Source organism: Watersipora subatra, chromosome 4 (assembly GCF_963576615.1).
Source record: "Watersipora subatra chromosome 4, tzWatSuba1.1, whole genome shotgun sequence".
Taxonomy (NCBI): Eukaryota; Metazoa; Bryozoa; class Gymnolaemata; order Cheilostomatida; family Watersiporidae; genus Watersipora; species Watersipora subatra.
The window spans coordinates 61,168,949-61,188,430 of NC_088711.1; the positions used below are offsets into that span (position 1 = coordinate 61,168,949).

Below are 19,482 nucleotides of genomic sequence, written 5' to 3' on the forward strand. Positions count from 1 at the left end.
ATATATTTATACAGTAGATATAGAATATATGTTGAATATATTTATACAGTAGATAGAGAATATATGTTGAATATATTTATACAGTAGATAGAGAATATATGTTGAATATATTTATACAGTAGATAGAGAATATATGTTGAATATATTTATATAGTAGATATAGAATATGTGTTGAATATATTTATACAGTAGATAGAGAATATATGTTGAATATATTTATACAGTAGATAGAGAATATATGTTGAATATATTTATACAGTAGATAGAGAATATATGTTGAATATATTTATACAGTAGATAGAGAATATATGTTGAATATATTTATACAGTAGATAGAGAATATATGTTGAATATATTTATAGAGTAAATAGAGAATATATGTTGAATATATTTATAGAGTAAATAGAGAATATATGTTGAATATATTTATACAGTAGATAAAGAATATATGTTGAATAAATTATACAGTAGATAGAGAATATATGTTGAATAAATTTATACAGTAGATACAGAATATGTGTTGAATATATTTATACAGTAGATAGAGAATATATGTTGAATATATTTATACAGTAGATAGAGAATATATGTTGAATATATTTATACAGTAGATAGAGAATATATGTTGAATATATTTATACAGTAGATAGAGAATATATGTTGAATAAATTTATACAGTAGATACAGAATATGTGTTGAATATATTTATACAGTAGATAGAGAATATATATTGAATATATTTATACAGTAGATAGAGAATATATGTTGAATATATTTATACAGTAGATAGAGAATATGTGTTGAATATATTTATACAGTAGATAGAGAATGTGTTGAATATATTTATACAGTGGATAGAGAATATATGTTGAATATATTTATACAGTAGATAGAGAATATATGTTGAATATATTTATACAGTAGATAGAGAATATATGTTGAATATATTTATACAGTAGATAGAGAATATATGTTGAATATATTTATATAGTAGATATAGAATATATGTTGAATATATTTATACAGTAGATAGAGAATATATGTTGAATATATTTATACAGTAGATAGAGAATATATGTTGAATATATTTATACAGTAGATAGAGAATATATGTTGAATATATTTATACAGTAGATAGAGAATATATGTTGAATATATTTATACAGTAGATAGAGAATATATGTTGAATATATTTATATAGTAGATATAGAATATGTGTTGAATATATTTATACAGTAGATAGAGAATATATGTTGAATATATTTATACAGTAGATATAGAATATGTGTTGAATATATTTATACAGTAGATAGAGAATATATGTTGAATATATTTATACAGTAGATAGAGAATATGTGTTGAATATATTTATACAGTAGATAGAGAATATATGTTGAATATATTTATATAGTAGATATAGAATATATGTTGAATATATTTATACAGTAGATACAGAATATGTGTTGAATATATTTATACAGTAGATAGAGAATATATGTTGAATATATTTATACAGTAGATAGAGAATATGTGTTGAATATATTTATACAGTAGATAGAGAATATATGTTGAATATATTTATATAGTAGATATAGAATATATGTTGAATATATTTATACAGTAGATACAGAATATGTGTTGAATATATTTATACAGTAGATAGAGAATATATGTTGAATATATTTATATAGTAGATATAGAATATGTGTTGAATATATTTATACAGTAGATAGAGAATATATGTTGAATATATTTATATAGTAGATAGAGAATATGTGTTGAATATATTTATACAGTAGATAGAGAATATGTGTTGAATATATTTATACAGTAGATAGAGAATATATGTTGAATACATTTATACAGTAGATATAGAATATGTGTTGAATATATTTATACAGTAGATAGAGAATATATGTTGAATATATTTATACAGTAGATAGAGAATATGTGTTGAATATATTTATACAGTAGATAGAGAATATGTGTTGAATATATTTATACAGTAGATAGAGAATATATGTTGAATATATTTATATAGTAGATAGAGAATACGTGTTGAATATATTTATACAGTAGATAGAGAATATGTGTTGAATATATTTATACAGTAGATAGAGAATATATGTTGAATATATTTATATAGTAGATATAGAATATGTGTTGAATATATTTATACAGTAGATAGAGAATATATGTTGAATATATTTATACAGTAGATATAGAATATATGTTGAATATATTTATACAGTAGATAGAGAATATATGTTGAATATATTTATACAGTAGATAGAGAATATATGTTGAATATATTTATACAGTAGATATAGAATATGTGTTGAATATATTTATACAGTAGATAGAGAATATATGTTGAATATATTTATACAGTAGATAGAGAATATGTGTTGAATATATTTATACAGTAGATAGAGAATATATGTTGAATATATTTATACAGTAGATAGAGAATATGTGTTGAATATATTTATACAGTAGATAGAGAATATATGTTGAATATATTTATATAGTAGATATAGAATATATGTTGAATATATTTATACAGTAGATACAGAATATGTGTTGAATATATTTATACAGTAGATAGAGAATATATGTTGAATATATTTATACAGTAGATAGAGAATATGTGTTGAATATATTTATACAGTAGATATAGAATATATGTTGAATATATTTATACAGTAGATAGAGAATATATGTTGAATATATTTATATAGTAGATAGAGAATATATGTTGAATATATTTATATAGTAGATATAGAATATATGTTGAATATATTTATACAGTAGATATAGAATATATGTTGAATATATTTATACAGTAGATACAGAATATGTGTTGAATATATTTATACAGTAGATATAGAATATGTGTTGAATATATTTATACAGTAGATAGAGAATATATGTTGAATATATTTATATAGTAGATATAGAATATATGTTGAATATATTTATACAGTAGATATAGAATATATGTTGAATATATTTATACAGTAGATACAGAATATGTGTTGAATATATTTATACAGTAGATATAGAATATGTGTTGAATATATTTATACAGTAGATAGAGAATATATGTTGAATATATTTATACAGTAGATACAGAATATGTGTTGAATATATTTATACAGTAGATAGAGAATATATGTTGAATATATTTATACAGTAGATAGAGAATATGTGTTGAATATATTTATACAGTAGATAGAGAATATATGTTGAATATATTTATATAGTAGATATAGAATATATGTTGAATATATTTATACAGTAGATACAGAATATGTGTTGAATATATTTATACAGTAGATATAGAATATGTGTTGAATATATTTATACAGTAGATAGAGAATATATGTTGAATATATTTATACAGTAGATAGAGAATATGTGTTGAATATATTTATACAGTAGATAGAGAATATATGTTGAATATATTTATATAGTAGATATAGAATATATGTTGAATATATTTATACAGTAGATACAGAATATGTGTTGAATATATTTATACAGTAGATAGAGAATATATGTTGAATATATTTATATAGTAGATATAGAATATGTGTTGAATATATTTATACAGTAGATAGAGAATATATGTTGAATATATTTATATAGTAGATAGAGAATATGTGTTGAATATATTTATACAGTAGATAGAGAATATGTGTTGAATATATTTATACAGTAGACATAGAATATATGTTGAATATATTTATACAGTAGATATAGAATATGTGTTGAATATATTTATACAGTAGATAGAGAATATATGTTGAATATATTTATACAGTAGATAGAGAATATGTGTTGAATATATTTATACAGTAGATAGAGAATATGTGTTGAATATATTTATACAGTAGATAGAGAATATATGTTGAATATATTTATATAGTAGATAGAGAATACGTGTTGAATATATTTATACAGTAGATAGAGAATATGTGTTGAATATATTTATACAGTAGATAGAGAATATGTGTTGAATATATTTATACAGTAGATATAGAATATATGTTGAATATATTTATACAGTAGATATAGAATATGTGTTGAATATATTTATACAGTAGATAGAGAATATATGTTGAATATATTTATACAGTAGATAGAGAATATGTGTTGAATATATTTATACAGTAGATATAGAATATATGTTGAATATATTTATACAGTAGATATAGAATATGTGTTGAATATATTTATACAGTAGATAGAGAATATATGTTGAATATATTTATACAGTAGATAGAGAATATATGTTGAATATATTTATACAGTAGATAGAGAATATATGTTGAACAAATTTATACAGTAGATAGAGAATATATGTTGAATATATTTATACAGTAGATAGAGAATATATGTTGAATATATTTATACAGTAGATAGAGAATATATGTTGAATATATTTATACAGTAGATAGAGAATATGTGTTGAATATATTTATACAGTAGATAGAGAATATATGTTGAATATATTTATACAGTAGATAGAGAATATATGTTGAGTATATTTATACAGTAGATAGAGAATATGTGTTGAATATATTTATACAGTAGATATAGAATATATGTTGAATATATTTATACAGTAGATAGAGAATATGTGTTGAATATATTTATACAGTAGATAGAGAATATATGTTGAATATATTTATACAGTAGATAGAGAATATATGTTGAATATATTTATACAGTAGATAGAGAATATGTGTTGAATATATTTATACAGTAGATAGAGAATATATGTTGAATATATTTATACAGTAGATAGAGAATATGTGTTGAATATATTTATACAGTAGATAGAGAATATATGTTGAATATATTTATACAGTAGATAGAGAATATATGTTGAATATATTTATACAGTAGATAGAGAATATGTGTTGAATATATTTATACAGTAGATAGAGAATATATGTTGAGTATATTTATACAGTAGATAGAGAATATGTGTTGAATATATTTATACAGTAGATATAGAATATATGTTGAATATATTTATACAGTAGATAGAGAATATGTGTTGAATATATTTATACAGTAGATAGAGAATATATGTTGAATATATTTATACAGTAGATAGAGAATATGTGTTGAATATATTTATACAGTAGATAGAGAATATATGTTGAATATATTTATAGAGTAGATAGAGAATATATGTTGAATATATTTATACAGTAGATAGAGAATATATGTTGAATATATTTATACAGTAGATAGAGAATATATGTTGAATATATTTATACAGTAGATAGAGAATATATGTTGAATATATTTATACAGTAGATAGAGAATATGTGTTGAATATATTTATACAGTAGATAGAGAATATATGTTGAGTATATTTATACAGTAGATAGAGAATATGTGTTGAATATATTTATACAGTAGATATAGAATATATGTTGAATATATTTATACAGTAGATAGAGAATATGTGTTGAATATATTTATACAGTAGATAGAGAATATATGTTGAATATATTTATACAGTAGATAGAGAATATGTGTTGAATATATTTATACAGTAGATATAGAATATATGTTGAATATATTTATACAGTAGATAGAGAATATGTGTTGAATATATTTATACAGTAGATAGAGAATATATGTTGAATATATTTATACAGTAGATAGAGAATATGTGTTGAATATATTTATACAGTAGATAGAGAATATGTGTTGAATATATTTATACAGTAGATAGAGAATATGTGTTGAATATATTTATACAGTAGATAGAGAATATATGTTGAATATATTTATACAGTAGATAGAGAATATGTGTTGAATATATTTATACAGTAGATAGAGAATATGTGTTGAATATATTTATACAGTAGATAGAGAATATATGTTGAATATATTTATACAGTAGATAGAGAATATATGTTGAATATATTTATACAGTAGATAGAGAATATGTGTTGAATATATTTATACAGTAGATAGAGAATATATGTTGAATATATTTATAGAGTAGATAGAGAATATATGTTGAATATATTTATACAGAAGATAGAGAATATATGTTGAATATATTTATACAGTAGATAGAGAATATATGTTGAATATATTTATACAGTAGATAGAGAATATGTGTTGAATATATTTATACAGTAGATAGAGAATACGTGTTGAATATATTTATACAGTAGATAGAGAATATGTGTTGAATATATTTATACAGTAGATAGAGAATATATGTTGAATATATTTATACAGTAGATATAGAATATATGTTGAATATATTTATACAGTAGATACAGAATATATGTTGAATATATTTATACAGTAGATATAGAATATATGTTGAATATATTTATACAGTAGATATAGAATATGTGTTGAATATATTTATACAGTAGATACAGAATATATGTTGAATATATTTATACAGTAGATAGAGAATATGTGTTGAATATATTTATATAGTAGATATAGAATATGTGTTGAATATATTTATACAGTAGATAGAGAATATATGTTGAATATATTTATACAGTAGATAGAGAATATATGTTGAATATATTTATACAGTAGATAGAGAATATATGTTGAATATATTTATATAGTAGATATAGAATATGTGTTGAATATATTTATACAGTAGATAGAGAATATATGTTGAATATATTTATACAGTAGATAGAGAATATATGTTGAATATATTTATACAGTAGATAGAGAATATATGTTGAATATATTTATACAGTAGATAGAGAATATATGTTGAATATATTTATACAGTAGATAGAGAATATATGTTGAATATATTTATAGAGTAAATAGAGAATATATGTTGAATATATTTATGGAGTAAATAGAGAATATATGTTGAATATATTTATACAGTAGATAAAGAATATATGTTGAATAAATTATACAGTAGATAGAGAATATATGTTGAATAAATTTATACAGTAGATACAGAATATGTGTTGAATATATTTATACAGTAGATAGAGAATATATGTTGAATATATTTATACAGTAGATAGAGAATATATGTTGAATATATTTATACAGTAGATAGAGAATATATGTTGAATATATTTATACAGTAGATAGAGAATATATGTTGAATAAATTTATACAGTAGATACAGAATATGTGTTGAATATATTTATACAGTAGATAGAGAATATATATTGAATATATTTATACAGTAGATAGAGAATATATGTTGAATATATTTATACAGTAGATAGAGAATATGTGTTGAATATATTTATACAGTAGATAGAGAATGTGTTGAATATATTTATACAGTGGATAGAGAATATATGTTGAATATATTTATACAGTAGATAGAGAATATATGTTGAATATATTTATACAGTAGATAGAGAATATATGTTGAATATATTTATACAGTAGATAGAGAATATATGTTGAATATATTTATATAGTAGATATAGAATATATGTTGAATATATTTATACAGTAGATAGAGAATATATGTTGAATATATTTATACAGTAGATAGAGAATATATGTTGAATATATTTATACAGTAGATAGAGAATATATGTTGAATATATTTATATAGTAGATATAGAATATGTGTTGAATATATTTATAAAGTAGATAGAGAATATATGTTGAATATATTTATACAGTAGATATAGAATATATGTTGAATATATTTATACAGTAGATAGAGAATATATGTTGAATATATTTATACAGTAGATAGAGAATATATGTTGAATATATTTATACAGTAGATAGAGAATATATGTTGAATATATTTATATAGTAGATATAGAATATGTGTTGAATATATTTATACAGTAGATAGAGAATATATGTTGAATATATTTATACAGTAGATATAGAATATGTGTTGAATATATTTATACAGTAGATAGAGAATATATGTTGAATATATTTATACAGTAGATAGAGAATATGTGTTGAATATATTTATACAGTAGATAGAGAATATATGTTGAATATATTTATACAGTAGATAGAGAATATGTGTTGAATATATTTATACAGTAGATAGAGAATATATGTTGAATATATTTATATAGTAGATATAGAATATATGTTGAATATATTTATACAGTAGATACAGAATATGTGTTGAATATATTTATACAGTAGATAGAGAATATATGTTGAATATATTTATACAGTAGATATAGAATATGTGTTGAATATATTTATACAGTAGATAGAGAATATATGTTGAATATATTTATACAGTAGATAGAGAATATGTGTTGAATATATTTATACAGTAGATAGAGAATATATGTTGAATATATTTATATAGTAGATATAGAATATATGTTGAATATATTTATACAGTAGATACAGAATATGTGTTGAATATATTTATACAGTAGATAGAGAATATATGTTGAATATATTTATATAGTAGATATAGAATATGTGTTGAATATATTTATACAGTAGATAGAGAATATATGTTGAATATATTTATATAGTAGATAGAGAATATGTGTTGAATATATTTATACAGTAGATAGAGAATATGTGTTGAATATATTTATACAGTAGATATAGAATATATGTTGAATATATTTATACAGTAGATATAGAATATGTGTTGAATATATTTATACAGTAGATAGAGAATATATGTTGAATATATTTATACAGTAGATAGAGAATATGTGTTGAATATATTTATACAGTAGATAGAGAATATGTGTTGAATATATTTATACAGTAGATAGAGAATATATGTTGAATATATTTATATAGTAGATAGAGAATACGTGTTGAATATATTTATACAGTAGATATAGAATATATGTTGAATATATTTATACAGTAGATAGAGAATATATGTTGAATATATTTATACAGTAGATAGAGAATATATGTTGAATATATTTATACAGTAGATATAGAATATGTGTTGAATATATTTATACAGTAGATAGAGAATATATGTTGAATATATTTATACAGTAGATAGAGAATATGTGTTGAATATATTTATACAGTAGATAGAGAATATATGTTGAATATATTTATACAGTAGATAGAGAATATGTGTTGAATATATTTATACAGTAGATAGAGAATATATGTTGAATATATTTATATAGTAGATATAGAATATATGTTGAATATATTTATACAGTAGATACAGAATATGTGTTGAATATATTTATACAGTAGATAGAGAATATATGTTGAATATATTTATACAGTAGATAGAGAATATGTGTTGAATATATTTATACAGTAGATATAGAATATATGTTGAATATATTTATACAGTAGATAGAGAATATATGTTGAATATATTTATATAGTAGATATAGAATATATGTTGAATATATTTATACAGTAGATAGAGAATATGTGTTGAATATATTTATACAGTAGATAGAGAATATATGTTGAATATATTTATATAGTAGATATAGAATATATGTTGAATATATTTATACAGTAGATACAGAATATGTGTTGAATATATTTATACAGTAGATATAGAATATGTGTTGAATATATTTATACAGTAGATAGAGAATATATGTTGAATATATTTATACAGTAGATACAGAATATGTGTTGAATATATTTATACAGTAGATAGAGAATATATGTTGAATATATTTATACAGTAGATAGAGAATATGTGTTGAATATATTTATACAGTAGATAGAGAATATATGTTGAATATATTTATATAGTAGAGATAGAATATATGTTGAATATATTTATACAGTAGATACAGAATATGTGTTGAATATATTTATACAGTAGATATAGAATATGTGTTGAATATATTTATACAGTAGATAGAGAATATATGTTGAATATATTTATACAGTAGATAGAGAATATGTGTTGAATATATTTATACAGTAGATAGAGAATATATGTTGAATATATTTATATAGTAGATATAGAATATATGTTGAATATATTTATACAGTAGATACAGAATATGTGTTGAATATATTTATACAGTAGATAGAGAATATATGTTGAATATATTTATATAGTAGATATAGAATATGTGTTGAATATATTTATACAGTAGATAGAGAATATATGTTGAATATATTTATATAGTAGATAGAGAATATGTGTTGAATATATTTATACAGTAGATAGAGAATATGTGTTGAATATATTTATACAGTAGATATAGAATATATGTTGAATATATTTATACAGTAGATATAGAATATGTGTTGAATATATTTATACAGTAGATAGAGAATATATGTTGAATATATTTATACAGTAGATAGAGAATATGTGTTGAATATATTTATACAGTAGATAGAGAATATGTGTTGAATATATTTATACAGTAGATAGAGAATATATGTTGAATATATTTATATAGTAGATAGAGAATATGTGTTGAATATATTTATACAGTAGATATAGAATATATGTTGAATATATTTATACAGTAGATAGAGAATATGTGTTGAATATATTTATACAGTAGATATAGAATATATGTTGAATATATTTATACAGTAGATAGAGAATATATGTTGAATATATTTATACAGTAGATAGAGAATATGTGTTGAATATATTTATACAGTAGATAGAGAATATATGTTGAATATATTTATACAGTAGATAGAGAATATGTGTTGAATATATTTATACAGTAGATAGAGAATATATGTTGAATATATTTATACAGTAGATAGAGAATATATGTTGAATATATTTATACAGTAGATAGAGAATATGTGTTGAATATATTTATACAGTAGATAGAGAATATATGTTGAGTATATTTATACAGTAGATAGAGAATATGTGTTGAATATATTTATACAGTAGATATAGAATATATGTTGAATATATTTATACAGTAGATAGAGAATATGTGTTGAATATATTTATACAGTAGATAGAGAATATATGTTGAATATATTTATACAGTAGATAGAGAATATGTGTTGAATATATTTATACAGTAGATAGAGAATATATGTTGAATATATTTATAGAGTAGATAGAGAATATATGTTGAATATATTTATACAGTAGATAGAGAATATATGTTGAATATATTTATACAGTAGATAGAGAATATATGTTGAATATATTTATACAGTAGATAGAGAATATATGTTGAATATATTTATACAGTAGATAGAGAATATGTGTTGAATATATTTATACAGTAGATAGAGAATATATGTTGAGTATATTTATACAGTAGATAGAGAATATGTGTTGAATATATTTATACAGTAGATAGAGAATATATGTTGAGTATATTTATACAGTAGATAGAGAATATGTGTTGAATATATTTATACAGTAGATATAGAATATATGTTGAATATATTTATACAGTAGATAGAGAATATGTGTTGAATATATTTATACAGTAGATAGAGAATATATGTTGAATATATTTATACAGTAGATAGAGAATATGTGTTGAATATATTTATACAGTAGATATAGAATATATGTTGAATATATTTATACAGTAGATAGAGAATATGTGTTGAATATATTTATACAGTAGATAGAGAATATATGTTGAATATATTTATACAGTAGATAGAGAATATGTGTTGAATATATTTATACAGTAGATAGAGAATATGTGTTGAATATATTTATACAGTAGATAGAGAATATGTGTTGAATATATTTATACAGTAGATAGAGAATATATGTTGAATATATTTATACAGTAGATAGAGAATATGTGTTGAATATATTTATACAGTAGATAGAGAATATGTGTTGAATATATTTATACAGTAGATAGAGAATATATGTTGAATATATTTATACAGTAGATAGAGAATATATGTTGAATATATTTATACAGTAGATAGAGAATATGTGTTGAATATATTTATACAGTAGATAGAGAATATATGTTGAATATATTTATAGAGTAGATAGAGAATATATGTTGAATATATTTATACAGTAGATAGAGAATATATGTTGAATATATTTATACAGTAGATAGAGAATATATGTTGAATATATTTATACAGTAGATAGAGAATATGTGTTGAATATATTTATACAGTAGATAGAGAATACGTGTTGAATATATTTATACAGTAGATAGAGAATATGTGTTGAATATATTTATACAGTAGATAGAGAATATATGTTGAATATATTTATACAGTAGAAATAGAATATATGTTGAATATATTTATACAGTAGATACAGAATATATGTTGAATATATTTATACAGTAGATATAGAATATATGTTGAATATATTTATACAGTAGATATAGAATATGTGTTGAATATATTTATACAGTAGATACAGAATATATGTTGAATATATTTATACAGTAGATAGAGAATATGTGTTGAATATATTTATACAGTAGATAGAGAATATATGTTGAATATATTTATACAGTAGATATAGAATATATGTTGAATATATTTATACAGTAGATACAGAATATATGTTGAATATATTTATACAGTAGATATAGAATATATGTTGAATATATTTATACAGTAGATATAGAATATGTGTTGAATATATTTATACAGTAGATACAGAATATATGTTGAATATATTTATACAGTAGATATAGAATATGTGTTGAATATATTTATACAGTAGATACAGAATATATGTTGAATATATTTATACAGTAGATAGAGAATATATGTTGAATATATTTATACAGTAGATAGAGAATATATGTTGAATATATTTATACAGTAGATAGAGAATATATGTTGAATATATTTATACAGTAGATAGAGAATATATGTTGAATATATTTATACAGTAGATAGAGAATATGTGTTGAATATATTTATACAGTAGATAGAGAATATGTGTTGAATATATTTATACAGTAGATAGAGAATATGTGTTGAATATATTTATACAGTAGATATAGAATATATGTTGAATATATTTATACAGTAGATAGAGAATACGTGTTGAATATATTTATACAGTAGATATAGAATATATGTTGAATATATTTATACAGTAGATAGAGAATATGTGTTGAGTATATTTATACAGTAGATAGAGAATATATGTTGAATATATTTATACAGTAGATATAGAATATATGTTGAATATATTTATACAGTAGATAGAGAATATGTGTTGAATATATTTATACAGTAGATAGAGAATATGTGTTGAATATATTTATACAGTAGATAGAGAATATGTGTTGAATATATTTATACAGTAGATATAGAATATATGTTGAATATATTTATACAGTAGATAGAGAATATGTGTTGAATATATTTATACAGTAGATAGAGAATATGTGTTGAATATATTTATAGGCCTACAGTAGATAGAGAATATATGTTGAATATATTTATACAGTAGATAGAGAATATATGTTGAATATATTTATACAGTAGATAGAGAATATATGTTGAATATATTTATACAGTAGATAGAGAATACATGTTGAATATATTTATACAGTAGATAGAGAATATATGTTGAATATATTTATACAGTAGATAGAGAATATGTGTTGAATATATTTATACAGTAGATAGAGAATATATGTTGAATATATTTATAGAGTAGATAGAGAATATATGTTGAATATATTTATACAGTAGATAGAGAATATATGTTGAATATATTTATACAGTAGATAGAGAATATGTGTTGAATATATTTATAGGCCTACAGTAGATAGAGAATATATGTTGAATATATTTATCGGCCTACAGTAGATAGAGAATACATGTTGAATATATTTATACAGTAGATAGAGAATATATGTTGAATATATTTATACAGTAGATAGAGAATATGTGTTGAATATATTTATACAGTAGATAGAGAATATGTGTTGAATATATTTATAGGCCTACAGTAGATAGAGAATATATGTTGAATATATTTATAGGCCTACAGTAGATAGAGAATACATGTTGAATATATTTATACAGTAGATAGAGAATATATGTTGAATATATTTATACAGTAGATAGAGAATATATGTTGAATATATTTATACAGTAGATAGAGAATATATGTTGAATATATTTATATAGTAGATAGAGAATACGTGTTGAATATATTTATACAGTAGATAGAGAATATGTGTTGAATATATTTATACAGTAGATAGAGAATATGTGTTGAATATATTTATACAGTAGATATAGAATATATGTTGAATATATTTATACAGTAGATATAGAATATGTGTTGAATATATTTATACAGTAGATAGAGAATATATGTTGAATATATTTATACAGTAGATAGAGAATATATGTTGAATATATTTATACAGTAGATAGAGAATATATGTTGAATATATTTATAGAGTAGATAGAGAATATATGTTGAATATATTTATACAGTAGATAGAGAATATATGTTGAATATATTTATACAGTAGATAGAGAATATATGTTGAATATATTTATACAGTAGATAGAGAATATGTGTTGAATATATTTATACAGTAGATAGAGAATACGTGTTGAATATATTTATACAGTAGATAGAGAATATGTGTTGAATATATTTATACAGTAGATAGAGAATATATGTTGAATATATTTATACAGTAGATATAGAATATATGTTGAATATATTTATACAGTAGATATAGAATATATGTTGAATATATTTATACAGTAGATAAAGAATATATGTTGAATAAATTATACAGTAGATAGAGAATATATGTTGAATAAATTTATACAGTAGATACAGAATATGTGTTGAATATATTTATACAGTAGATAGAGAATATATGTTGAATATATTTATACAGTAGATAGAGAATATATGTTGAATATATTTATACAGTAGATAGAGAATATATGTTGAATATATTTATACAGTAGATAGAGAATATATGTTGAATAAATTTATACAGTAGATACAGAATATGTGTTGAATATATTTATACAGTAGATAGAGAATATATATTGAATATATTTATACAGTAGATAGAGAATATATGTTGAATATATTTATACAGTAGATAGAGAATATGTGTTGAATATATTTATACAGTAGATAGAGAATGTGTTGAATATATTTATACAGTAGATAGAGAATATATGTTGAATATATTTATACAGTAGATAGAGAATATGTGTTGAATATATTTATACAGTAGATAGAGAATATGTGTTGAATATATTTATACAGTAGATAGAGAATATGTGTTGAATATATTTATACAGTAGATAGAGAATATATGTTGAATATATTTATACAGTAGATAGAGAATATGTGTTGAATATATTTATACAGTAGATAGAGAATATGTGTTGAATATATTTATACAGTAGATAGAGAATATATGTTGAATATATTTATACAGTAGATAGAGAATATATGTTGAATATATTTATACAGTAGATAGAGAATATGTGTTGAATATATTTATACAGTAGATAGAGAATATATGTTGAATATATTTATAGAGTAGATAGAGAATATATGTTGAATATATTTATACAGTAGATAGAGAATATATGTTGAATATATTTATACAGTAGATAGAGAATATATGTTGAATATATTTATACAGTAGATAGAGAATATGTGTTGAATATATTTATACAGTAGATAGAGAATACGTGTTGAATATATTTATACAGTAGATAGAGAATATGTGTTGAATATATTTATACAGTAGATAGAGAATATATGTTGAATATATTTATACAGTAGATATAGAATATATGTTGAATATATTTATACAGTAGATACAGAATATATGTTGAATATATTTATACAGTAGATATAGAATATATGTTGAATATATTTATACAGTAGATATAGAATATGTGTTGAATATATTTATACAGTAGATACAGAATATATGTTGAATATATTTATACAGTAGATAGAGAATATGTGTTGAATATATTTATACAGTAGATAGAGAATATATGTTGAATATATTTATACAGTAGATATAGAATATATGTTGAATATATTTATACAGTAGATACAGAATATATGTTGAATATATTTATACAGTAGATATAGAATATATGTTGAATATATTTATACAGTAGATATAGAATATGTGTTGAATATATTTATACAGTAGATACAGAATATATGTTGAATATATTTATACAGTAGATATAGAATATGTGTTGAATATATTTATACAGTAGATACAGAATATATGTTGAATATATTTATACAGTAGATAGAGAATATATGTTGAATATATTTATACAGTAGATAGAGAATATATGTTGAATATATTTATACAGTAGATAGAGAATATATGTTGAATATATTTATACAGTAGATAGAGAATATATGTTGAATATATTTATACAGTAGATAGAGAATATGTGTTGAATATATTTATACAGTAGATAGAGAATATGTGTTGAATATATTTATACAGTAGATAGAGAATATGTGTTGAATATATTTATACAGTAGATATAGAATATATGTTGAATATATTTATACAGTAGATAGAGAATACGTGTTGAATATATTTATACAGTAGATATAGAATATATGTTGAATATATTTATACAGTAGATAGAGAATATATGTTGAATATATTTATACAGTAGATACAGAATATATGTTGAATATATTTATACAGTAGATAGAGAATATGTGTTGAGTATATTTATACAGTAGATAGAGAATATATGTTGAATATATTTATACAGTAGATATAGAATATATGTTGAATATATTTATACAGTAGATAGAGAATATGTGTTGAATATATTTATACAGTAGATAGAGAATATGTGTTGAATATATTTATACAGTAGATAGAGAATATGTGTTGAATATATTTATACAGTAGATATAGAATATATGTTGAATATATTTATACAGTAGATAGAGAATATGTGTTGAATATATTTATACAGTAGATAGAGAATATGTGTTGAATATATTTATAGGCCTACAGTAGATAGAGAATATATGTTGAATATATTTATACAGTAGATAGAGAATATATGTTGAATATATTTATACAGTAGATAGAGAATATATGTTGAATATATTTATACAGTAGATAGAGAATACATGTTGAATATATTTATACAGTAGATAGAGAATATATGTTGAATATATTTATACAGTAGATAGAGAATATGTGTTGAATATATTTATACAGTAGATAGAGAATATATGTTGAATATATTTATAGAGTAGATAGAGAATATATGTTGAATATATTTATACAGTAGATAGAGAATATATGTTGAATATATTTATACAGTAGATAGAGAATATGTGTTGAATATATTTATAGGCCTACAGTAGATAGAGAATATATGTTGAATATATTTATCGGCCTACAGTAGATAGAGAATACATGTTGAATATATTTATACAGTAGATAGAGAATATATGTTGAATATATTTATACAGTAGATAGAGAATATGTGTTGAATATATTTATACAGTAGATAGAGAATATGTGTTGAATATATTTATAGGCCTACAGTAGATAGAGAATATATGTTGAATATATTTATAGGCCTACAGTAGATAGAGAATACATGTTGAATATATTTATACAGTAGATAGAGAATATATGTTGAATATATTTATACAGTAGATAGAGAATATATGTTGAATATATTTATACAGTAGATAGAGAATATATGTTGAATATATTTATATAGTAGATAGAGAATACGTGTTGAATATATTTATACAGTAGATAGAGAATATGTGTTGAATATATTTATACAGTAGATAGAGAATATGTGTTGAATATATTTATACAGTAGATATAGAATATATGTTGAATATATTTATACAGTAGATATAGAATATGTGTTGAATATATTTATACAGTAGATAGAGAATATATGTTGAATATATTTATACAGTAGATAGAGAATATATGTTGAATATATTTATACAGTAGATAGAGAATATATGTTGAATATATTTATAGAGTAGATAGAGAATATATGTTGAATATATTTATACAGTAGATAGAGAATATATGTTGAATATATTTATACAGTAGATAGAGAATATATGTTGAATATATTTATACAGTAGATAGAGAATATGTGTTGAATATATTTATACAGTAGATAGAGAATACGTGTTGAATATATTTATACAGTAGATAGAGAATATGTGTTGAATATATTTATACAGTAGATAGAGAATATATGTTGAATATATTTATACAGTAGATATAGAATATATGTTGAATATATTTATACAGTAGATATAGAATATATGTTGAATATATTTATACAGTAGATAAAGAATATATGTTGAATAAATTATACAGTAGATAGAGAATATATGTTGAATAAATTTATACAGTAGATACAGAATATGTGTTGAATATATTTATACAGTAGATAGAGAATATATGTTGAATATATTTATACAGTAGATAGAGAATATATGTTGAATATATTTATACAGTAGATAGAGAATATATGTTGAATATATTTATACAGTAGATAGAGAATATATGTTGAATAAATTTATACAGTAGATACAGAATATGTGTTGAATATATTTATACAGTAGATAGAGAATATATATTGAATATATTTATACAGTAGATAGAGAATATATGTTGAATATATTTATACAGTAGATAGAGAATATGTGTTGAATATATTTATACAGTAGATAGAGAATGTGTTGAATATATTTATACAGTGGATAGAGAATATATGTTGAATATATTTATACAGTAGATAGAGAATATATGTTGAATATATTTATACAGTAGATAGAGAATATATGTTGAATATATTTATACAGTAGATAGAGAATATATGTTGAATATATTTATATAGTAGATATAGAATATATGTTGAATATATTTATACAGTAGATAGAGAATATATGTTGAATATATTTATACAGTAGATAGAGAATATATGTTGAATATATTTATACAGTAGATAGAGAATATATGTTGAATATATTTATATAGTAGATATAGAATATGTGTTGAATATATTTATAAAGTAGATAGAGAATATATGTTGAATATATTTATACAGTAGATATAGAATATATGTTGAATATATTTATACAGTAGATAGAGAATATATGTTGAATATATTTATACAGTAGATAGAGAATATATGTTGAATATATTTATACAGTAGATAGAGAATATATGTTGAATATATTTATATAGTAGATATAGAATATGTGTTGAATATATTTATACAGTAGATAGAGAATATATGTTGAATATATTTATACAGTAGATATAGAATATGTGTTGAATATATTTATACAGTAGATAGAGAATATATGTTGAATATATTTATACAGTAGATAGAGAATATGTGTTGAATATATTTATACAGTAGATAGAGAATATATGTTGAATATATTTATACAGTAGATAGAGAATATGTGTTGAATATATTTATACAGTAGATAGAGAATATATGTTGAATATATTTATATAGTAGATATAGAATATATGTTGAATATATTTA

The 19,482-nt window shown here is 20.6% G+C and overlaps 1 protein-coding gene across 1 annotated transcript in view; it reads right to left on the reverse strand.

Annotated features, from left to right (window-relative positions):
* Nucleotides 1-19,482, reverse strand: part of LOC137393447 (formimidoyltransferase-cyclodeaminase-like) — a 49,771-nt gene that overhangs the window by 17,509 nt on the left and 12,780 nt on the right. The gene's annotated exons all lie outside the window — the stretch shown is intronic.